Source organism: Mauremys reevesii, linkage group 5 (genome assembly GCF_016161935.1).
Source record: "Mauremys reevesii isolate NIE-2019 linkage group 5, ASM1616193v1, whole genome shotgun sequence".
Lineage (NCBI taxonomy): Eukaryota > Metazoa > Chordata > Testudines > Geoemydidae > Mauremys > Mauremys reevesii.
Genome location: NC_052627.1, coordinates 4,742,114 through 4,767,016, shown reverse-complemented (window position 1 = coordinate 4,767,016; position 24,903 = coordinate 4,742,114).

Genomic DNA, 24,903 nt, shown 5'->3' with positions numbered 1-24,903 from the left:
GAAAATCAAGTAAGAAAGGATACACTCAATGGAGAAAGGAGCAGCAGACAGTACAAGAATGGAAATTAAGAGGAAATATAGTGTTGATACCAATGAAGCTAACAGTCAGGTAGGCAACACTGGCAGTAGGATGCCTGTACCCAATTGGGCAAGGAATGTGGGCAAAGCCAAGCAGCAACAGTTAAGATGTTTGTACACCAATGCAAGGAGCCTGGGTAACAAAATGGAGGAACTAGAACTACTGATGCAGGAAGTGAAACCAGATATTATAAGGATAACAGAAACATGGTGGAACAGTAGTCAGGACTGGACTACAAGGATTGAAGGGCATGTGCTATTCAGGAAAGACATATATAAAGGCAAAGGTGGTGGAGTAACATTGTATACTAACAATGTGGTAGACTGTAAAGAAATTAGAAGCAATGGAATGGGTAAGACAGAGTCAAATGGGTAAGACAGGGCCAAAATCACTTTGGGGGAGAAAGTTACTAGAGGTTTCCTGGAATAGTGCTTGGGGTATGCTACAGGCCCCCAGGATCCAATCTGAATATGGATAGAGACCTCTTTAATGTTTTTAATGACCTAAATACTATTGAGAATTGTGTGATTATGGGAGACTAGATTCTCAGATATAGACTATAGGAAAAGTGCTACTAATAATAGTAGGGCCCAGATATGATAGCTGTCAGATTTCTTTACCAAATAGTTGCTGAACCAACAAGATGGGATGCCATTTTAGATTTGGTATTGGTGAGTAGTGAGGACCTCATAGAAGAACTGGTTGTAGAGGAGAAACTTGGTTTGAGTGATCATGAGCTTATTCAGTTTAAACTAAATGGAAGGATAAACAAAAATAGATCTGCAACTAGGATACTTAATTTAAAAAAAGCAAACTTCAAAAATGTAAGAGAATTAGTTAGGGAAGTGGACTGGACTGAAGAATTCAAGGATCTGAATGTGGAGGAGGCTTGGAATTACGCTAAAGTCAAAGTTGCAGAAGCTATCTGAAGTCTACATCCCAAGCAAGAGGGAAAAATTAATAGGGAAGGGCTGCACACCAAGCTGGATGAGCAAGCATCTCAAACAGGTAATTAGGAGAAAGCAGAAAGCCTACAAGGAATGGAAGATGGGAGGGATCAGCAAGGAAAGCTACCTCTTGGATGTCAGAAAGTGTAGGGATAAATGAAAACTGCCAAAAGCCAAGCAGAGTTGGACCTAGCAAGGGGAATTAAAACCAATAGTAACAGGTTCTACGTCAATGTAAATTAAAAGCAAACAAGGAAAGAAAAAGTGGGATAGCTAACCGCTAAGGATGGGGTAAAGATTAAAGATAATCTAGGCATGACCCAAAACTTAAACAAATACTTTACCTCAATTTTTAATAAGGCTAATGAAGAGCTTAGAGGTAATAGCAGGGTGGCTAATGGGAGCTAGCATATGGAGGTAGAAATTAATACATCCATGGTGGAAGTTAAATGCAAACAGCCAGTGGGACTAAATTGGGGGGCCCGGATAATCTCCGTCCAAGAATATTAAAAGAATTGGCACATGAAATTGCAAGCCTAATAACAAGGACTATTTATTGAATCTGTAAACTCAGAGTTGAACCACATGATTGGAGAATTGCTAATATAGTTTCTATTTTTAAGAAAGGGAAAAAATGTGATCCAGGAAACTACAGGCCTGTTAGTTTGACCTCAATTGTATGGAAGGTCTTGGAACAAATTTTGAAAGAGAAAGTAGTTAAGGGCATATGGTAATTGGGATAAAATACAACTTTATTTTACAAAAGGTAGATAATGCCAGACCAACCTAATCTTCTTCTTTGGGAAGATTACTACATTTCCTTTGTCTAAAAAATAAATACATAAAAAAAATCAGTTGATCTAATCTATCTGGATTTCAGTAAGACATTTGATACAGTTCCATGTGGGAAATTATTGGTTAAATTGGAGAAGATGGGGATTAATATGAGAATTGAAAGGTGGATAAGGATCTGGTTAAAAAGGAGATTAGAACAGGTCACACTGAAAAGTGAAATGTCAGGCAGGATTGTACTAGTGGAGTTCCTCAGGGATTGGTCTTGGGACCAATCTTATTCAACATTTTTATTACTGATCTCGGCACAAAAGTTGGGAGTGTGCTAATAAAATTTGTGGATGACAAATTTGGAAGGTATTGGGGATACAGAAGAGGATCACAATATCATATAGGATGAGCTGGACGACCAAGTAAACAGGAGTAATAGAAATGGGATGAAATTTAATAGTGTCGAGTGCAAGGTCACATATTTAGGGACTGACAACAAGAATTTTTTCTATAAGATAGGAATGTATCAGTTGGAAGTGATGAGGAGAAAAACCTGGGTGTATTGGCTGATCACAGGATGACTATGATCTGCTAATGTCATGTGGCCATGAAGAAGGCTAATGCAATCCATGGATGCATCAGGCCAGGTATTTCCAGTAGAGACAGGAAAGTGTTAGTACAATTATACAAGGTACTGGTGAGACCTCATCTGGAATACTGTGTGCAGTTCTGGTCTCTTGTGTTTAAGAAAGATGAATTCAAACTTGAAGAGGTGCAGAGAAGGGAAAACCTACCTTATGAGAGAAGGCACTTGACTTGCTGAGCCTAACCAAAAGAAGGCTGAGGGGAGATATGATTGCTCTCTATAAATATATCAGAGAGATAAATACCAGGGAGAGGAGTTATTTAAGTTAAGTCCCAATGTGGACACAATAACAAATGGATATAAACTGGCCAACAACAAGTTTAGGCTTGAAATTAGATGAAGATTTCTAATCATCAAAGGAGTGAAGTTCTGGAATAGCTTTCCAAGGGGAGCAGTGGGTGGGGTGGGGTGGGGAACTTAACTGGCTCCAAGACTGAGCTTGATAAATTTATGGAGCGAATGGTATGATGAGACTGCCTACAATGGGATGTGACCCATCTGTGACTGCTAGCAGCACATATCTCCAATGGGCGGTGATGGGACACTAGATTGGGAGAGCTCTGAGTTACTAGAGAGAATTCTTTCCCAAGAGTCTGGATGGTGAGTCTTGCCTACATGCTCAAGGTTTAACCGATCATCATATTTAGGGTTGGGAAGGAATTTTCCCCTAGGTCAGACTGGCAGAGACCTTGGCTTTTTTCCCCACATTTCTTGGCAGCATGGGGCATAGATCACTTGCATGTTTAAAATAGTATAAATGGTGGATTCTCTGAAACTTGTAGTCTTTAAATCATGATTAGAGGACTTCAGTAACTCAGCCAAGCATTAGTGGTCTATTACAGGAGTGGGTGGGTGAGGTTCTGTTGTGTGCAATGTGCAGGAGGTCAGACTAGATGATCAGGATGGTCCATTCTGTCCTTAAAGTCTATGAGGACCCTGGGGCTATCTGTACCCTTATGGAATGGTCCTACAGAGTTTAACAGTAAATTATATCCTTTCTCAAGGTTGTATGACCCATCCTATAGAATTTGAATGAATTCTATAGCAGGAATAGAATTCTCTATATCATGTTAAAATAAACTAGTGGAAGGATAACATTCTCTACAGATTCTACAGAAATTTCTAGTTGGTTTAATTCCTGGAAAAGTCCTATAGATTTTAACATGCAGGTAGAACATATTTCAAAAAAAGTCTCCCACCGTGTTACCAAATCATGACTCTCATAGTATTTGGAGGTTTTTTTAAAGACCCAGCTTCTGGAATCATGTGAATACATGAGAATCTTAGCTTTCATTTTTTTAAAAAAATAAGTTTCTAGCACTCATGATTACTGAGAAAAGCTTGAATATATGAACATTTTGGAATTTGTCCAGTAATCACTGCTCTACAGGCAAAATGCTTCTGAAATAAATGTAGTCAAACTTTACTAATTATGGGTCACTGAGAACGAAAATGATGCTTAAAATTGTTGATTGGCTCTAGTTTTCAAGGTATGCTATTGGGTCAGTATATACGACCCTTGACTTGGGAATAGCGGAGGATAAGTGAGTTATAAAGGGAAGGGATCTCAATTTAAACCAGAAATGACTAAAATACATCTTTGACTGGATCTATGAATAAATCTATGACTGGGTTTGGACAGTACTTGCTTTTTAGGCAAAACAATGAATGATGCAATCTGAAGCCGGTATTGCATCATACATGATATGAATTGCATCATGTTATTCCTAGAAGTCATGGATGACGCAATCATAACGAAGCTTACATCACTCTACTGAACAAATTGCCCTATATCAGCTCTAGAAATCATACAGTGTCGTGCTCTCTTATTTGTCAGTGTTTGATTTTGCAAAGGGACACATTTCTGTTTAGCCAAAGTGAGCAGAGATGCCTCGTACTTGTGTGAACAGTGCAGATAACTTCTGCTATGTTTGTGGTGAAGTGACTTTTGCATCACAAAAGCGCAGTATAACCACTATGGTTAAGAAAGCCTATCACCTTTATTTTGGCTGCAAAATTAGAGATCAGGACAAGAGGTGGGCCCCACACATATGCTGCAACACTTGTGCAACAAATCTTCGCCAGTGGTTGAACAGGAAAAGGAAATCTATGCCTTTTGCAGTGCCAATGATTTGGAGAGAGCCAACAGATCATACCAGCAATTGTTACTTCTGCATGGTGCCTCCAGTTGGGAAAGGTGTGTCAAAGAAGAAAAAGTAGACTGTGCATTATCCAAACATTCCATCAGCTATACACCCAGTACCCCACGGAGAAGGACTGCCGGTTCCTGATGCACCAGAATCATTCTCACTTGAGTCAGACGAGGAAGAGGAAGAGGATGAAACTTCTGGTCCTGAACCATCAATGTCACAGGACCCCATTTTCTCCCATCCTCCTCCTCTGAACCACACCTCATAACACAAGGTGAACTGAATGACCTTGTCAGGGATTTGGAACTACCCAAGAGTAAGGCAGAGCTTTTGGGCTCCAGACTACAGCAGTGGAATCTCCTGGCAGGTGATGTTAGGGTTTCCATGTTCCGTGACCGTCAAAAGGATCTTGTCCCATTCTTCTTCATGGAAGGTGATCTTGTAGCCTGCAACAACATCAATGGTGTGATGGCAGCCCTCAACATCGTTCACAATCCAGATGAGTGGAGACTGTTCATTGATTCATCGAAGACGAGTCTTAAAGCTGTTTTACTGCATAATGGCAATGTTTTGCCATCAATTCCAGTTGGTCATGCAGTCCATATGAAGGAAACCTATGACAACATGAAACAACTTTTGAGGTGCATAAACTATGACCAACATCAGTGGCAGCTTTGCGGTGATTTGAAGGTTGTTGCTCTCTTGCTTGGTCTGCAGACTGGATACACAAAGTACTGCTGTTTTCTCTGCGAATGGGATAGTCGTGCAAGAGATTCCCACTACATCAAGAAAGATTGGCCACTCCGACAGTCATTGGAGCCTGGGAGGAAAAGTGTTCAGCATCCACCACTTGTTGAATCAAGGAAGATTTTGTTACCACCCTTACACATCAAGCTGGGTCTGATGAAGAACTTTGTCAAGGCCATTGACAAAACACAAGCAGCTTTCAAGTACCTCAGTGGAAAATTTCCAAGGTTAAGTGAAGCTAAGATAAAGAAAGGTGTTTTTGTTGGTCCTCAGATTCGTGAACTTCTTCGAGATGATGCATTTGACCATGCACTGCGTGGCAAGGAAAAGACGGCATGGAAAGCCTTCCAGTTAGTGGCAATAAATTTTCTCGGAAACAACAAGGCAGACAACTACAGGTTGTTGGTGGAAAACCTCCTCAAGGCATACAAAAGCCTTGGTTGCAACATGTCCCTAAAGATACATTTTTTGCACTCTCATCTAGATTTTTTTCCACCGAACTGCGGAGCAGTGAGCGACGAGCACGGCGAGCGATTTCACCAGGACATTGCAACAATGGAGAAACGCTATCAGGGCAAATGGAGCCCATCAATGCTTGCAGACTTGCTGGACAGTGACAAGAGATGCTCCATTGAATGAATCCAAGAGACAAGCCAAGAAGTGCCGAGTAGACACTGAATAGGACTAAACTATGTACATAATAGTTTTTTGCCTTTTGTTTCATAATAAAATTTAGTTATATAACACTTTTGCTGATTTTTAAAGTTTTACATAAACAGGACAGGTGAAATATTATCATGTAAAGCAACCATAAACACATGAAAAGACCTAGGTTTACAATTTATGATTAAAACTCTACTATCTACACAATATACATAGACATAAAATGTAAAAACTTAAATAACTTAGAAACAGTAGCCAATCAGTTGTTTTAATTGTCATATTTGAATTCAGCACATCAAAATACCTAATAAATAGCACATTTTATCTCTGAAGCAGACGACTTCTCAAAAATTGTAGACCAGTATAATTGGTCAAATAAACCATAAATGCAAGGGGGAAAATAATTTTCAAAGTGTATGTTGAACAGTTAAAAAGAAGACCATGTCCACATGCTTAGAGAAGAGCAAGTTGTGATGGAAATCTTGTAGATGCAGGGAGTACAGCCTATCAGACAATATGGCTAAATATTAATGGCAGAGTTGCAGCCTTTAAACGAGACACTAGGGCACAGTCTAGTATTAGTTCAAGGGCTTGTCTATCTGGCCCCGTAGTTTGGACTAGGGGCATGGGAACTGCAGTGGGCCGCAGTGTTCCATGCTTTAACTGTCCTGGGTGGACATTGCTGGCGCAAACTAACAGGTTCCTAGTTCACATTAACATAGTCCTCTTTAAAACAGAACTATCTTAATTGTGAACAAGGTACCTTTTAGTTCACACCAGCCGTGTCCACACAGGGCAGTTAGAGGGCAACAGTGTGGTGCACCCTGCAATTCATGCCCTGGCAGTCCAGAAAATACACAATACAGCCGGACCCCAATTCGATGAACAAATCGAGGCTTGAGATGTCCAGAAAATCAGAAAGTTAATCAAATTGAACATCTCAAAGTTAGTGTTCATTTATTAATTGTTCAATGATAGATAGTGTACATAAATATATCCAGCGTGCCTGTTTTTTCTTCATGTGAGAACTGAATCTCTGTACCAACAAATCTCTTAGTTTTTTCAAGCCTGTGCAGCCATTTGAATGTTGACTAAAGTTACATTTGGTTGCAGAAAGAGGACTTGGGTGGCAGAAAAATGGTTCATAAGATCCATGTTCATAAAATCAGGGTTCTGCTGTACTCAAAAGAGGTTACAGAAATCTATAGCAAAGCTGATTTTATGCTCTGCCTATAACAGCAAAGGCAAGTAACTATTGCAACTGGTTTTCAAAATCTAGTGCCACTCAGTAACTTTCTAAATAGTAAATGCTGAGGACCTATTTGTGTTAGCCAGCCTGCTTAGCCATAAAGTTAGTTAAAAATCTATTAGCTATTCATGGCAAAGAACAGCAGATACAGAGATGACAGCATACATCTGTCTTCTGGACATTGTAGGTTTTAGAAGATGAATGCCACCTTCGGCTGGACAAATCAGTAACTCCGAAAGAAAAATTTCTGTTTGCCCTACCTGAGAAAGGATAAACTTAATTTGTTATTATGGAAAAGCTGGGCGTTCTGGACAAGGTAGAACAACCTGTGGATTGGGTTAATTCTGCAGTTGTATTTGAAAAGCCAAATGAAGCCCTGATTTACATTGATCCAAGTGATTTAAATAAAGCCATAAAATGTGACCATTATCCAATATAAGCTCCTCAAGAAATGGCAACTGAGCTCTCAGAAGTAAAATTGTTCTCAGCATTTGATGGGTGATATGAATATGGCAAGTACAGTGAGTTGAGGCAAAGTCTTGCTCAGTGACACCCATGAACAGCACGTGGATTGTCCTGGCCCAGGCATGGATACAAAGAGTCTATGGGCCAGTTTCTGCTCTGTTATGCTGGTTTTAAGCCAGCACTAATCCCTTGATTTCAGTGGAGTCACTGCTGATTTACACCAATGTGAGAGTGCAGAATCAGTGCCTGGGGGTAGCAATTTAAACATAAATGTAATTCTTATTACATATTAAAACTGAAGCCACGCACAGTTGTGATGAACTACAATGTTTGTGGCTATGTCCGTAGGGCCTGCTTGTCTCTGCTAGTGGGGGCATTATGAAGTCAGCACCTGTTCGATAACAGGATGAGCTATGGAGTGATGTCCAGAACCCACAAAGCTCTTGGATCACTCTCCATTTCTTGGATGGGTTCTCACTGTCATCCTGCTCTAATGGCTCTCTCCTACGCTGATTCATAGCAGGGCTAAAAACAGGTGCTGTTGCCATCTCCTCATTAATGGATAAAAGCCTCTCTCCTGTTTAGTTACGACCTTTTGGTTTCCATTATAGAATGACACTTAATGAACGTAAATTCCATCAGGAGGTGGGGGAAGGGAGCTGGACTACAAGCTTAATTTTTTAAAATTAGCATTAACAGTTTGATCCATTAGCCCTTTAAAAAGGAGATGTCGTTTCTAATGTACATGTAATTATTGCAGCCTTGATATTTCTGCTCTTTCCTGCATAGCCAGAAGAGTTTGCAGGGGGATGGGACAGGCTCAGGCAGGAATCCTGGCTTGCTGCTGACACTTTGAGGAATGTGCAAGGTAAGAAGTCTGGAGGGACGAAAGGAAAAGCTTGCCCTGTCGGAGAAAGGAGATTGATTCTGCTATGCTGAGCTGGTCTTGAAGGCAATATTGCCAACTCCTAGAATCCAAAAAGAATGAGTCTGAACCCAAAAGCTTAGAAGAGCGCCCCAAAAATCATGAGCTTTATTTTTTTAACATAAAAAGAATAAATCATAAATTTTTGGCCTCGCTTCTGTTATTTGAACTCCCCCTGAACACTGCCACTGTGTGCACATGACAATTACAGCTTCAGTCCATAAAGAAAAAAAGAAAAGGCCTGGCCTTGCCCGTCGGGCACTTGATCCCTGACTCCCCACTCCGCTCCCGCCCAGAGTCCTCCCCACTCCCTCCTGGCTTACTCCTGCACTCACTGCTCCCCTTGCCCTCTTCAGCACACGGGTCAACGAGTGCTGCCGCTAGGATGGCCTGCAGCACAGTAACCCGTCAGGGCCAGAGTGGGAAATTGCAGGTGGTGTCTGTGAAATTCCTGTGCTTTCTCTAGCGATCGCAGGTGTCTTTTCTCCCACTCCCCCAAAGACCAAACCATTACACTCATCATAACTTCATGAGCACTGGCAAGGAGGGCAAACTGCTGATCTCTCTGTTGGCTGGATATTTTTATACTTCTTTCCAGGCCCAGCCTTTTCCCTCCACCTGTGCAAAGACGTACAGGCCCCTTGTTCTTTTCAATGACTACTGGCAACTTAGTCCAGTTTGTTTATTGTGGCTGCTCTCAGCTCTCAGACTGGGTTCTACTCTATGGGACAAGCTGTGGTGGGCAAAATATGGCAATGCAGCCTTCCTGAGGGCTTTCAGGCTTGCATACTGTGACAAAAAGCCCCTTTTGCTTGTATGCCTGTCCCATGCACCTGTAGTTCTGCTGGGTCCTTTCATCATCTAGCCATGGGGCTGGAAATGGGGGAGACAGGCCTGCACACGCACGTTTCTTTAAAAAATAATTGCAATACATTATGGGGCAGTGGCACGCAACACCAATGCCTGTACTTGTGTTGTGGTGGTGCTTAAGTAGGAGACATACAGAGCATCAGACAAGGGTTAGAGATAGTTGTTCAGGCAACAGAAAGCAAATCTATAAATACTGCAGCTAAGCCTAGAACATCAAGTCCCTTAGGACGCTCTGAAGAGCTAGACAACACATCGTCCTCCTCACTGGGAGAGAGATTTCATGTGGGATAACTAAAGCACAGAAAGTTGGAGGGTCAGGCCCTACTTAGGAACCTAAATGACATGGGCAGATTTTCACAGAACAGTTGGAGCTGCTGGGTGCTGAGCATTCTTGGACATCTGGCCACAACAGTTAGGGGAACTGAGCTCTTCTGAAAAAGGTGGCCCCAAGTGTCTTGTCAAAAGTGACAGAAGGAACTATTGACAAAGCTGGTAATGAAACCTTGATCTCCAATTTAATAGACAGATCTTGTCTGCTGGCATAGCATATTTCGTACAAAGTGCTTCAAATCTCTCTGTTCGTACACTGACCTTAAAATCCAACAACACTCACCTACTTTTGTAAAGTGCTCTGAGCTCTACAGGTGGAAAAGCACTTTTGAAGTGCAAAATATTCCTAGACAAGACATACCCCCACTGAAGTGTAACTAAGATGCAAAGAGTTTTCAGCAACTTAGCTAGGAGAACTCTGGCCTAGTGGGGTCAGCGCTGAATGTGAAGCAGAATCCTGACTACTGGGTTTGGATCTAGCACTCAGTTTGCTCCAGCTTTGTAGCACTTTTACCAATATTCAGAGTGAAGTTAGGGTATGCTACACATGTGACTCAGACACCAGAGAGACGGGCTCCGTAACGAACACTGAACAAAGCAGATTTCTTTACAGGAGCCATTATTAACTTGGCCAATGCCCTTCACAGCTTTACCTCACTCATCTGTGACATATTCACCTATTAATTTAAAACTACATCTTCACCCACCTACACACAAGAGACAATGAAATAGGTACAATAAAAAACCTTGAGAAATTAAAAAAAATAAGCAGTTGAAATCACTAAGAAACAGCACGATAGCTACCTATTTCATCATGTATCCTAGATGGGGAATGGATATTTAATAGTAGGCTCTTCAGTCTAGCAGATAAATGTATAATGTAATCCAGTGGCTGCAAGCTGAAGCTGGACACATTCAGACTGGAAATAAAGTGTACATTTTTAACACTGAAGGTAATTAATCATTGGAACAATTCATCAAGGGCTGTGGTGGATTCTCCATCACTAGCAAATTTTGGAATCAAGATTGGATCTGTTTCTAAAAGACATGCCCTAGGAACTAGCTGGGGGAAGTTCTCTGGCTTGTGTTTTGCAGGAAGTCAGACTACATGATCACAATGGTTCTTTCTGGCCTTGGAATCTATGAATCATTTACAAACCCAAGCACTTATGATGAAGTCAATGAATAATTAAGGAGGTCATAAATCCAAAGACATATTGTGACATTACTCAGAGCACAATCTGGACTGATGAACAGCTGTGTCCCCTGAGTTCCCCAACCTGGGGTGCCTTTTACACTGCGTAGCTGCGTAAGCTACCATGCCTGCTCTGTTTACACCCAGCCTCCAGCATGTAAATTACTCCTAATTTTAATATATGAGTGCTATAGACAGCCACTTGTGAATTACACTGCAGAGCATCACTAGCAAACTCCCAGTTCCAGACTTTCCCCCAGAAAAGTACATCTTGTACTGCCCAGCACTCTCCTGGACAATACAAGCTCACATAAAATCAATCATTTTAATAATAGAAAATGATATTCACAGATCCTGTTATCCCAAATGGAGTTTCCCAAACATTTCGATCAAAACACACCAGTCTAGACAAAACAATAAAACAAGTTTATTAACTACAAAGAGAGATTTTAAGTTATTACAAATGAGGCATAAAAGTCAGAAATGGTTGCAAGAAAATAAAAGTAAAACAAAACTAATATCTCATTTAACAAGCTAGAGTGAATTCATAGAATCACAGGACTGGAAGGGCCCTCGAGAGATCATCTAGTTCAGTCCCCTGCACTCATGGCAGATCAAAGTATTATCTAGCAAAGTCTCTGTCTCGCCACATTTTCTAACTCTCTTACTAACTGAATTTATTTCAGTCAGGATCCCTCCCCCAGTCCAATGCTGTTTCCTTTTTTCCCTTTGTTCTTCAAGTGTTGTCAGTACTGGGGGGGGAGGGGGAGAAGGAGGAGGAGGAAGAGAATGAATTTGGGGCATATGCTCTTTTTTATACTTTTTCCTCTTCTTTGAAAATCATCTCCAGGTAGGGTTCAGGAGACAAAGTCTATGTGGACTGTGTCTTTATCAGGATGTAGATTTTTGCTCACATCATCTTTCCTGCCAAAAAAATGGCCACTTAACCGGGTGATGGTCTATTTGATTTTGTTGACACCTGGCTGAGGCGTCAGCTAGCCTCTTGTCTCTAGGGAACTGGTTTGTGACTGCTCTCCAGATTTGGAATATGTCTTAGTAATGTCATACAGCAGAACCTTATAACTTTACATACAATGTTGCCACACATTTTTGCAGGACAATAATGATCAGCAAATTATGAGTTTTCAAATGATATCTCACATGGCATATTTTTGTACCCCTATGGTCATCCCTTTTACAGGACTTTGATAAATTTTGTACAGACTGCCACACATACACAGCCTCATCACATGCAATGAAATGCATATTTCTCCACTACAACATTATTTCTGACACAGAATAAATACTGCCCTCTCACAAGCCATTTCAAAATAAAAACCAGTATACCACCATTCAGGAAAAGAGCCCTTTCAGAGGTGTCTCTGTGTGTGTGTGTGTATTCATCACATGGAACTAGACTTTGAAATGCTTTTGCAAAATTGCAGCAGTGAAAGGGCCCAGAAGAAGGCAGCCTCTTTCCCATTTGTGCAGGAGCCACACTGCTTAGTCTTGCTTCCTCCCATGGAGCAATACATTAAAAAAAATGGGTTGGGGGAATCATGCCTCCACTTCCTGCTCCACACCAGCCTTCAGAGCATGGCTGACATTCCAAGGGGGAAATCGGCTTGTTCCATTAGAACGGAGCTCACTCATCTTTTGTCCTATTCCTCATCCCCCTGTCAAAGGGTCCAGGACCAGAACTGATCAGTTTCTTGCAACATGGCCAACACGCTATGTGGCTTCTGTTATGGGGAGATGCTAGATGAACACTCCCCACGCACACAGAGCAGGTGCGTTCTCTGTAAGGCTTCCATACCATATCCCTCACAATCCACTAGGAGGTGGCTGGGGCTGATCTGAACACTGAATTCGAATTTGAGGGACAGAATGTACAAAACCTGAGAAACCTGTGTCACCCGCACAGTGTGCTGTTGTGTACCAGCAGCGCAGTTGCTGGGCCACACTGCGGTTGATGAACCTGCTACAGCCTTGTCTAGCAGAGTGTGAGGGATGATGGGTCTCAAATCCAGGCCCGCAGTCCCCAAGTGGTGCCCAGACCATGACTGACACCTGACAGGTCTCCAGAACCAGCAGGGGAGGGGAACTCCGGCCCACCAGAGTCTCCACCCATGAATCTCCTGATTGGAGCTGACATGCAGCCCCACCAACTGGGCCAGACACACTGCGTAAGCCAGGCAGTAGCCCAGGCAGCTGTCTGGACTCCTGATCTGCCGCTGTGCTACACCCTAGCTCCTGACTCCAGTTTGACCTTTGGTATTGCCATGCCACCCGGACTTCAGCTTGACCCAGCTCTGTTCCCTGGTTCCGGCTGGCCCCTTGGCACGGCTGTGTGATTCTGACTTCAGTCCTGACCTTCGGCATGACCCCTGACACCGATTCCAGCTCAATGTTTGACGTGCCTCCTGACCCCAATGCTGACCCTGATCCTTGGCATGATCCTGACTCCAATTCCATTCCCCAGGCCCTAGCTCAGGCAGTAGAGGCTAATGGTTTTAGATCCAGAGGTCAGAGAGTCAATCGCTGCTATAGACAAACAAAGCTCCCAGTTACAACTGCCCTGGTATCCTCAAGATGGCTGCTCTGTTAGTTGCTGAGATGATCACATGACCTAACTACAAAGCAGAACTCTCTCAAACACAGGGAGCTGGAGCAGGTGCAATTTTCAGTTGAAAATTTACACTTTGACAAGAAGACAGACTGGAATTTTTAGCTTACCGGGAAACCCCTGGTGTTGAAAACTGACTTCCAGCAAATAATGCACCCAAACTGGCATATCCCACTGACAGTCAGCTTGTCCTTATGCAGCAGCAGGTTTCCTCTACAAAATCTCTTACCTTTCGTTTTTGTTTATGTTTGAGTGTCACTGGGTAATATGGAGGGGCTGTAGGTTTGTGGCTTTTAGCTGGTCAGTATCTATTAATAAATTATGTTTTAATATGTAAAAACTTACTGCAGTTCTGCAAGAGATACATGTTTCATACACTGAAAAATCAATGAAAATAAAGCCCAGACAATATACATTTTATAGATTTATCTGGAGAGCGAGAAAGGGAGAGCGAGCACACTTTTTGCTAGCTCATAGCATTATAGAATATGGCCTTTTTACAAAGAGAGCCTTTATTTACTGCTATTCATCCTGTGCCTTTGTCATATGGAGTTCCATAATCCAAGAGCACCAAGCAAAAGCATACAGAACAGTGTGTCAAGAGCTGCTATTTGCAAATTGTAATGCTCCTTCAAATTCACCCTTTAGTGGGATCAGAGCTCCACATCCCGTGCTTTGTGCCAGCAATTTCTATTGTATTATTTAATGTGCCAAAGTAGATAGATGGCAATTCTTTGACAAATAGAACCAAGGAAGCTGGCATGTAGAAATATCCTTGAATTCACAATGCCCTTGGACTGAGCTTTATCTTTCAACCCATCATAAAGATAGGGATCCATTTGCAGGATTGGAATCTGGGTGGCAAACCTTCACTCTAGTCTGGAGGTATTTGGATCTGAGATTTTGGTTCAGGCCTCTTTCTAGTTTGAAAATCATCATTCTAGGTACTGCAGAAAACAACTGACCTCTAATGAAAGCAGATGCTCTTGAGAACTGGACTTCAAACAGCCCAAGGATACATATTAACAAAAAACGGAAAATCCTAAAACAGAAGCTGGAAATATATTAGAAAAGCAGCAGATTCCTGTAAGGAGCTGTACATCTCTCCTATCATGGCATGTTACCCTAGTGTACTTGAAAGTGGGCCTTCAAAATCCATAGAATAGAAAATAAACCACCAGCCCTGTTCTTAATTGTACTTTCTGCCAATATTAACTATAATTTGGATTGTGGATGAATACAAGAGAAAATGGAGCCTTAGGGTGTCTAGTACAGCAGCTCACTCAGAGCACAGCTCTCTTTAACAGCAGCTCGCTTAATGAAACTCTCGAATGGTGGACTCACCTTATTTTTCAGTGTGACTGTAAATATTATTTACGGGATGGTGCTGTCAGACCCCATTTCTTTCAGCACTGTGCACATTGCAGGCTGGCACTCGCTGTTTTAAGCCACATGGTATGAACAACCCCTTTGGTTTATAGCAGAGGTCGGCAACCTCTGGCATGCAGCTCGCCAGGGTAAGCACCCTGGCGGGCCAGGCCAGTTTTTTTACCTGCTGCATCAGCAGGTTTGGCCGATCGCGGCTCCCACTGGCCACAATTCGCCATCCCAGGCCAATAGGGGCAGCAGGAACATAAGAACATAAGAACGGCCATACCGGGTCAGACCAAAGGTCCATCTAGCCCAGTATCTGTCTACCGACAGTGGCCAATGCCAGGTACCCCAGAGGGAGTGAACCTAACAGGCAATGATCAAGTGATCTCTCTCCTGCCATCCATCTCCATCCTCTGACGAACAGAGGCTAGGGACACCACTCCTTACCCATCCTAGCTAATAGCCATTTATGGACTTAGCCACCATGAATTTATCCAGTCCCCTTTTAAACATTGTTATAGTCCTAGCCTTCACAACCTCCTCAGGTAAGGAGTTCCACAAGTTGACTGTGCGCTGCGTGAAGAAGAACTTCCTTGTATTTGTTTTAAACCTGCTGCCTATTAATTTCATTTGGTGACCCCTAGTTCTTGTATTATGGGAATAAGTAAATAACTTTTCCTTATCCACTTTCTCAACATCACTCATGATTTTATATACCTCTATCATATCCCCCCTTAGTCTTCTCTTTTCCAAGCTGAAGAGTCCTAGCCTCTTTAATCTTTCCTCGTATGGGACCCTCTCTAAACCCCTAATCATTTTAGTTGCTCTTTTCTGAACCTTTTCTAGTGCTAGAATATCTTTTTTGAGGTGAGGAGACCACATCTGTACACAGTATTCGAGATGTGGGCATACCATGGATTTATATAAGGGCAATAATATATTCTCAGTCTTATTCTCTATCCCCTTTTTAATGATTCCTAACATCCTCTTTGCTTTTTTGACCGCCTCTGCACACTGCGTGGACATCTTCAGAGAACTATCCACGATGACTCCAAGATCTTTTTCCTGACTCGTTGTAGCTAAATTAGCCCCCATCATGTTGTATGTATGGTTGGGGTTATTTTTTCCAATGTGCATTACTTTACATTTATCCACATTAAATTTCATTTGCCATTTTGTTGCCCAATCACTTAGTTTTGTGAGATCTTTTTGAAGTTCTTCACAATCTGCTTTGGTCTTAACTATCTTGAGTAGTTTAGTATCATCTGCAAACTTTGCCACCTCACTGTTTACCCCTTTCTCCAGATCATTTATGAATAAATTGAATAGGATTGGTCCTAGGACTGACCCTTGGGGAACACCACTAGTTACCCCTCTCCATTCTGAGAATTTACCATTAATTCCTACCCTTTGTTCCCTGTCCTTTAACCAGTTCTCAATCCATGAAAGGACCTTCCCTTTTATCGCATGGCAACTTAATTTATGTAAGAGCCTTTGGTGAGGGACCTTGTCAAAGGCTTTCTGGAAATCTAAGTACACTATGTCCACCAGATCCCCCTTGTCCACATGTTTGTTGACCCCTTCAAAGAACTCTAATAGATTAGTAAGACACGATTTCCTTTTACAGAAACCATGTTGACTATTGCTCGACAGTTTCTGTTTTTCTATGTGTCTGACAATTTTATTCTTAAATATTGTTTCGACTAATTTGCCCGGTACCGACGTTAGACTTACCGGTCTGTAATTGCCGGGATCACCTCTAGAGCCCTTTTTAAATATTGGCATTACATTAGCTAACTTCCAGTCATTGGGTACCGATGCCAATTTAAAGGACAGGTTACAAACCTTAGTTAATAGTTCCACAACTTCACATTTGAGTTCTTTCAGAACTCTTGGGTGAATGCCATCTGGTCCCGGTGACTTGTTAATGTTGAGTTTATCAATTAATTCCAAAACCTCCTCTAGTGATACTTCAATCTGTGACAGTTCCTCAGATTTGTCACCTACAAAAGCCAGCTCAGGTTTGGGAATCTCCCTAACATCCTCAGCCGTGAAGACTGAAGCAAAGAATCCATTTAGTTTCTCCGCAATGACTTTATCGTCTTTAAGCGCTCCTTTTGTATTTCGATCGTCAAGGGGCCCCACTGGTTGTTTAGCAGGCTTCCTGCTTCTGATGTACTTAAAAAACATTTTGTTATTACCTTTGGAGTTTTTGGCTAGCCGTTCTTCAGACTCCTCTTTGACTTTTCTTATTACACTCTTGCACTTAAGTTGGCAGTGTTTGTGCTCCTTTCTATTTGCCTCACTAGGATTTGACTTCCTCTTTTTAAAGGAAGTCTTTTTATCTCTCACTGCTTCTTTTACATGGTTGTTAAGCCACAGTGGCTCTTTTTTTAGTTCTTTTACTGTTTTTCTTAATTTGGGGTATACATTGAAGTTGGGCCTCTATTATGGTGTCTTTAAAAAGGGCCCACGCAACTTGCAGGGATTTCACTTTAGTCACTGTACCTTTTAACTTTTGTCTAACTAACCCCCTCATTTTTGTATAGCTCCCCCTTTTGAAATTAAATGCCACAGTGTTGGGCTGTTGAGGTGTTCTTCCCACCACAGGGATGTTGAATGCTATTGTATTATGGTCACTATTTCCAAGCGGTCCTGCTATAGTTACCTCTTGGACCAGCTCCTGCGCTCCACTCAGGATTAAATCTAGAGTTGCCTCTCCCCTTGTGGGTTCCCGTACCAGCTGCTCCATGAAGCAGTCATTTAAAGTATCGAGAAATTTTATCTCTGCATTTCGTCCTGAAGTGAAATGTTCCCAGTCAATATGGGGATAATTGAAATCCCCCACTATTATTGGGTTCTTAATTTTGATAGCCTCTCTAATTTCCCTTAGCATTTCATTATCACTATTACTGTCCTGGTCAGGTGGTCGATAATAGATCCCTAATGTTATATTTTTATTAGAGCATGAAATTTCTATCCATAGAAATTCTATGGAACATGTGGATTCGCTTAAGATTTTTACTTCATTTGAATCTACACTTTCTTTCACATATAGTGCTACTCCTCCCCCTGCACGACCTGTTCTGTCCTTCCGATATATTTTGTACCTCGGAATGATTGTGTCCCATTGATTGCTCTCAGTCCACCAGGTTTCTGTGATGCCTATTATATCAATATCCTCCTTTATCACAAAGCACTCTAGTTCACCCATCTTATTATTTAGACTTCTGGCATTTGTGTACAAGCACTTTAAAAACTTGTCCCTGTTTATTAGCCTGCTTTTTTCTGATGTGCCAGATTCTTTTTTATGTGACTGTTTATCATCTGATCCGGTCCTTACATTATACTCTTCAGTCCTCTGCTCCTGACTATAACCTGGAGATTCTCTATCATCAGACGCTCCCCTAAGAGAAGTCTGTGTCCGATCCACATGCTCCTCTGCAGCAGTTGGCTTTCCCCCATCTCCTAGTTTAAAAACTGCTCTACAACCTTTTTAATGTTTAGTGCCAGCAGTCTGGTTCCACTTTGGTTTAGGTGGAGCCCATCTCTCCTGTATAGGCTCCTCCCATCCCAGAAGTTTCCCTAGTTCCTAATGAATGTGAACCCCTCCTCTCTACACCATCGTCTCATCCACGCATTGAGACTCTGAAGCTCTGCCTGCCTACCTGGCCCTGTGCGTGGAACTGGGAGCATTTCTGAGAATGCCACCATAGAGGTCCTGGATTTCAGTCTCTTCCCTAGCAGCCTAAATTTGGCTTCCAGGACATCTCTCCTACACTTCCCTATGTCATTGGTACCTACATGTACCACGACCACCGGCTCCTCCCCAGCACTACACATAAGTCTGTCTAGATGCCTCGAGAGATCCGCAAACTTCGCACCAGGCAGGCAAGTCACCATACGGTTCTCCTGGTCATCACAGACCCAGCTATCTACATTTCTAATAATCGAATCTCCCATTACTAACACCTGCCTTTTCCTAGAAACTGGAGTTCCCTCCCCCGGAGAGGCAACCTCAGTGCGAGAGGCAACCCCAGCACCATCTGGAAGGAGGGTCCCAACTACGGGAAGGTTACCCTCTGCTCCCATTGACTGCTCTGCTTCCCTGGGCTGTTCTTCCTCCTCAACAGCGCAGGGGCTGTCTGACTGGAGGTGGGACAATTCTACAGTGTCCCAGAAAGCCTCATCAACATACCTCTCTGCCCCTCTTAGCTCCTCCAGTTCCGCCACCCTGGCCTCCAAAGTCCGTACATGGTCTCTGAGGGCCAGGAGCTCCTTGCACCGACTGCACACATACGCCACCTGCCCACAGGGCAGGTAATCATACATGCAACACTCAGTGCAATAAACTGGATAGCCCCTACTCTGCTGCTGGGCTTCTGCCTGCATTGTCTCCTAGTTAATGGAAGGGTGGTTTACAGAAAGAGGTTTTGGAATGTAGTTTGGTTTATAGGTTTTAAGGGAACTACACGGAAGGGGTTAGGGCCAACAAGGGACTCCCACTCCCCTTCTACACTCCCTTGCAAAACTCCCTGCTAGCAGCCCCTGTTCGCAAAGCTCCCTGTTTGCTTGTGCGCGGCTTTATAAAGCCCTGACCTGAGTGAATGCCCCGCCCACTGATTAAGGCTCAGCCAATTACCAGAGGCTTCGAGCTTTCAAACCTTCCTTTGAAGCTCACGGCCTCCAACTGCCAGCCACAGCACACGGTCGTTCAAACAACGAAACAAACAAACAGACTGACAAACACAAGCTCAGCACACAGCAAGTAACCCCCAAACACAAACAAACACACACTACAGACAGTCACTTACCCCCCAGATGCTGTATTTGCTCCTCCTTCACCTGGAGAACTCCCTTGCGAAACTCCCTGTTAGCAGCCCCTGTTCGCAAAGCCAAAGAGGAAGCGGCGCGGGCAGAGGTATGTGCTGGCTGTGGCTTCCTGCTGCCCCCATTGCCCTGAGACGGTGGACCGCGGCCAGTGGAAGCTACGATTGGCCAAACCTGCTGATGCAGCAGGTAAACAAACTGGCCCGGCCTGCCAGGGTGCTTACCATGGCGAGCCGCGTGCCAGAGGTTGCCGACCCCTGGTTTATAGGCTAACTCAGCTTGTTGTCCAAGGCTTGTGCCATGAAAAGAAGGAAATAAATTTAATTGGAGGGGATACAGGGCTGCCATAATCTTTGAGAGGACTAATTAATAGCAAAAAAACCCCTTATTTCCCCTTCCCCTGGTTTATAGAGCATTTATCACAACACTCTAGGCGCATTAACCAAATTAAAAATACAAACGTGTTATGGTGATAATAAGCTTCTCTCCCCCACAACCCTCAAACAGAATGCATGAATCTCTCCCTGCTCCATCAGCCAGACACATGAGCCCAGCAGCATGTCCTGAGGATCAGCAAATTTGGAGTCTGTTCGATCAAAGGGGGAGACCAGTTCCAGAATCCTCCATTGAAAACATGCTGCTTCCAGTAGCCTCACATACACTGCTGGGGGCTGAGAGTGCAAATGGCCCAGTTGATCTCAAGAATGGAGAAACTTGTGAGAGGGGAGTTGGTTTCTTAGATTCCTGCTCATCCTGCCAGGGTCTGTAGATACCTCAACACCATGTTGTGGTCAACAGAAAATCCTCTGGGGCTGGGACTCTTATGTATGTGGAGTTTTTTTGTTTTTATTTATTTTTTGGTACAGTTCCCAGCACTATGGGGCCCTGGATGCTATTGTAATGCAAATAAAAAAAAACAAAAGCAGCAGTTTCAAAGCTTGCATGTAGATGTGAACGAATTAGCATGGAGACCTAATCTTTGTCAACCTCCCAAAAGAGTTCATTGACCAACGGATCCTGTGCTCTAAACTAACAGCTTTCCATACCATGAGCCTACTCCAGTCTTGCCAAGACTCCCCTTCCATATAGAAAAAATGGGAAGGTCAGGGAGGTTCTGACCCTCTGAGAGCTGTTTGTGATCCATTCCTACAGGGGATTGCAACCATCAGCTGGAGAACCCATGCCACTCACAGGCCTAACACCAGACTAGACATATCTAGAGTCCTCAGAATTTTGTCTGTTGCCAAAGCTGCTTTGTCTCAAGCTTCTTCATAGTTGCCCCTGATAGCCTGATCCAATACCCAGCAAAATTCAACGGGACTATCCACAATTATTTTAGCAGGACCTGGATCAGGCCCTAAGAGAGAGAAATTACGTGACATGGTGATAGTTCGGAAGGATATAGGCACCAAGAGATGGCTTCTTGAAGATAAGATTAGGAGTCACTCCTGTGAATGATGCTGGCACCCTGCCCTCTGAAAGAAAAGTGTTAGCAACATCCACAAACACTAGGCCCATTGTTTCCCCACAATATTGTGTCATTCATGAGCAAAAGGGTCCAGTTTGCAAGATCGCTAAGCATATCCTTAATAACTGAAACCACCCAAAACTCTATCAGAGCAGACTTTGCAGTGCTCTCAATCCCAGACACTTGTCTGTCTGCACAGCAGCAGATAAGTCTGAATCTCAGCAATCGGGTCAGCAATTAGCCACTGAGACATTGATGGGACTGCTGTGATCCATACCAGCTGAGGATCTGACTCTCTATGTATCCTTGGTTCAGAGCAGGATAGCCCCTTCACTCGCTCACAGGCAGTGAAGTGGTAAATGCCTCATGCCATGTAACTGTAAGCGGAGTCAGGATGAGCTCTACCCTGACATCTGGTGGTGAATTATGACGAGTTGTGCAAAAGAACTTCAGGGGCTGGTCTTGTTTGCATAGGCACACCCACCCCGCCTAGCATGAGCCCACAGCCATCCAAATGGTCACTTTGGCTGCTGTGGGATCCTCAGTTTCTCTGTTATTGGGGCAGGAAGAATAAAGTGTTGTTACCCTGATTATGTGAATCAAGGCCAGTGGAACTGTTTTATGACAGAGGGACTCACCATCAACTAGGTAGCACTCGTTAGACAGGGACATGGGTTCCAAAACCCAGTGAATTGAGAGAGGCTAGGGATAGGTATTTTTTACTTGATGGTATGGGCTTGAAACACCAATTGCACCCTTCTCCCTCTCCACTGTTAAATAGCAGAGCTAATTTTGATTCTATTAAGAGTCTAGTTACAGGCTGCTATGCTGAATTCACGTTGGGCTAATGGTGCACCAGCACTGGGGCTCCCCTGCTACAAGCTGAAATTTCTAAGAGCTGAGATCATTGAGTGCTGTGTTAACTAGTGGGGGAGCCTGAAGGTATATGCTAAGTGGCTGGCAGAGTGGAGCAGTTTGTGGGACGGTTGGAGCGGCCCATGGGATGGCGAGTGGAGTGAAGTGGAGTGGAGCTGAGCAGTTGGTGGGATGGTTGGAGCGGCCACGGGACGGTGAGTGGAGTGAAGCAGGGCAGAGTGGAGCAGTTTGTGGGATGGCTGGAGCGGCTCACAGGATGGCTGGTGGAGTGGAGCGGCTTGTGGTAAAGGCTGTAGCAGAACCCCACAGAGAGGCGGGGCAATCGGCCTCAGACCATGTAAGGTGCCCCTTAACACTCTGTGCACCCTTTCCCCCCCATTTCTACCCAGGCTGGGGGGGCGGGAGGTAAAACTCTGCAGATAAACTTTTGAACTCTGGGGCTGCACTGACCAGGGACAGAGACTTTTGGGTTGTTGGACTTTTGGGACTTTGGGTGATTTTGGGGTTGCTGGACTCAAGAACCAAGGGAAAGGACACAACCCAATTTGCTGGGTGGGTCTTTGCTCATGGTTTGGTCTATGAGCCCTAGTTGTGGTGTTTTCCCAATTTAACGCTGATTTCATTTACCTCATGTTAAAAATTTTCTGCTACACCGAGACTCTGTGCTTGCGAGAGGGGAAGTATTGCCTCTTCGAGGCGCCCAGAGGTGTGTGTAAGATTTTCCCAGGTCACTGGGTGGGGGCTCGAGCTGGTTTTGCATTACATTGTTGGGAGGGGACCCCTAAGTACTGAACCCGACCCTTGCTGCTATTAACTCGGCCTGGCAAAAGGGTTACATAACCAATTGCACTATAGCACAAAATTAGTCTTCCAGTGACAAGAAACAGAGGCTTTCTGCTCTTCTTCCCGGAAGCTGTAACATCACACCAGATGTGTTACTCTTCTGGACTGCTGAGCAGAGAAGAGCTTCTTTGGGGGAGGAACTATTTTTAGACTGTCAAAACAATATCAATTTTACACTTAATTGAAATGAAGGTTTTCATACAGTGGCAATCAGTGCTGGTCCAACACAATTATAGGTGTGGAAGTATGGCTAGGAATGGGCACCGTTTTCTCCAGAACACTTTCCTTTCTCCTGCCAAATGGCCTCTTGCTACTCTTGTCCTTTCCATTTATTTCCAGTTTAAAAATGCACATATGCCCACGATCACATTTTCTTCCCACCCCACAGCCACAGCAGGTGAGGGGAAGTCACAAGTAATGAGGCTGCATTGCAACTGCACTGCTATAAGGGACGTAGGAACAATGTGATGTTACATTCCACTTTACCCGTGTGCTGTCAATGTGCAAATGATTCTGCACAGTTTAAAAGTCCCATGTAATTTACACAGTGATGCCTCTCACTGCTTTCTCAGCAAGTACTGTTCTGTAAAGGAGTGTGAAAATGTCAGGTTTATAGATTAACGTTTAGATTAGCAAGTAAACAAAGATTTAATTATTTAAACACATTAAAGAGACTGGTTTAACATCTTGATACAAGCACATGCACTCCATAGCACTTAGGTTTTCACATTCACATTTTCCAAAGCATCTGCTAATTTTAGGGGACTCAATTTTGGGGCATTCTATTCAAGAGCAAAATTGAGGAGATGCTCTTTCGTTGTGTGTAGATCATTGTAAAACCACAGTATACATACTGGTTTGAATCCGTCCCTGGGGTACTTTAGAAGCATAGAGGTTTTCCTGCACAGAAACATGCTATGGTTTCAATCCTAACATTGTAAGCTTTATTTTTCATGGAAAGCCCGAGGGCAGATGATGCAGTGCCTTTAAAACCACTGGAAAGCACTATGCTAACAGCAGATGCATTCCTATGAAACACATGTAAATCTTCTGCCATGTGTTGTCAGAAACAAAAGAGGCTGTGTTCAGTTTTCTCAGGGTTCTCCCGGAAAACTTAAAGTACTGGCTTGAGCCCCCTCCCAGAAACCTGGAAAACGATATATACCACCTTGGGTGCCCATGGTGGGCAATAATTCCCCACTCACAAGCACTGAATCAAAGAACCTCATTAGGAAGGGGGACAACAGAATAAACTCAGGAAAGCCAGAAATCAATGCCCCACCCCGGGTGTCTTAATAATAGTCCCCAACCACAAGCCTCCTCTGGCAGCTGTGTGTGGCTGATGCGTTCTGGCCTGTTCCCCACTCACAGTTTGCTGTCCAGGGCGGGTGGAGTCCAGGGATTCCGGTCAGTCAGTCTCCAGCCCCAAAGGGAAGTGCTGCCTGGGCTGCTCATGGGCTCTTCCACCTGAGCCAGCGAGGTGATTTCAGCTGGGATCGCTGGCAGGGGGGCCCACACTCAGGTAGGCTGCTGGTTTCTGCAGCTTCAGCTCGCAGTACCTCAGAGCTGTCACCTTCCTCAGCTTAGCTCCATCTGCTGCCTTAAAGCCATCTCAGTGCTGGGTCTTCAGAGGGGGATCAGTAGTATCTAGAACCCTTAACAGAATCCCTACCACCACACAGGCACTCCCAAAAGAAAGTAGGAAAGCCTGCAGTCCTTTCGTCTTGTCCACGGTCTCTTACCCAACTGTGCCAGACTGCCATCATGGGCCGAGTGACCCTTCATCCCAGGCACATTTGGGGTAATTCTCTTCTTCCTTCATTTCCCAAAGGGATCA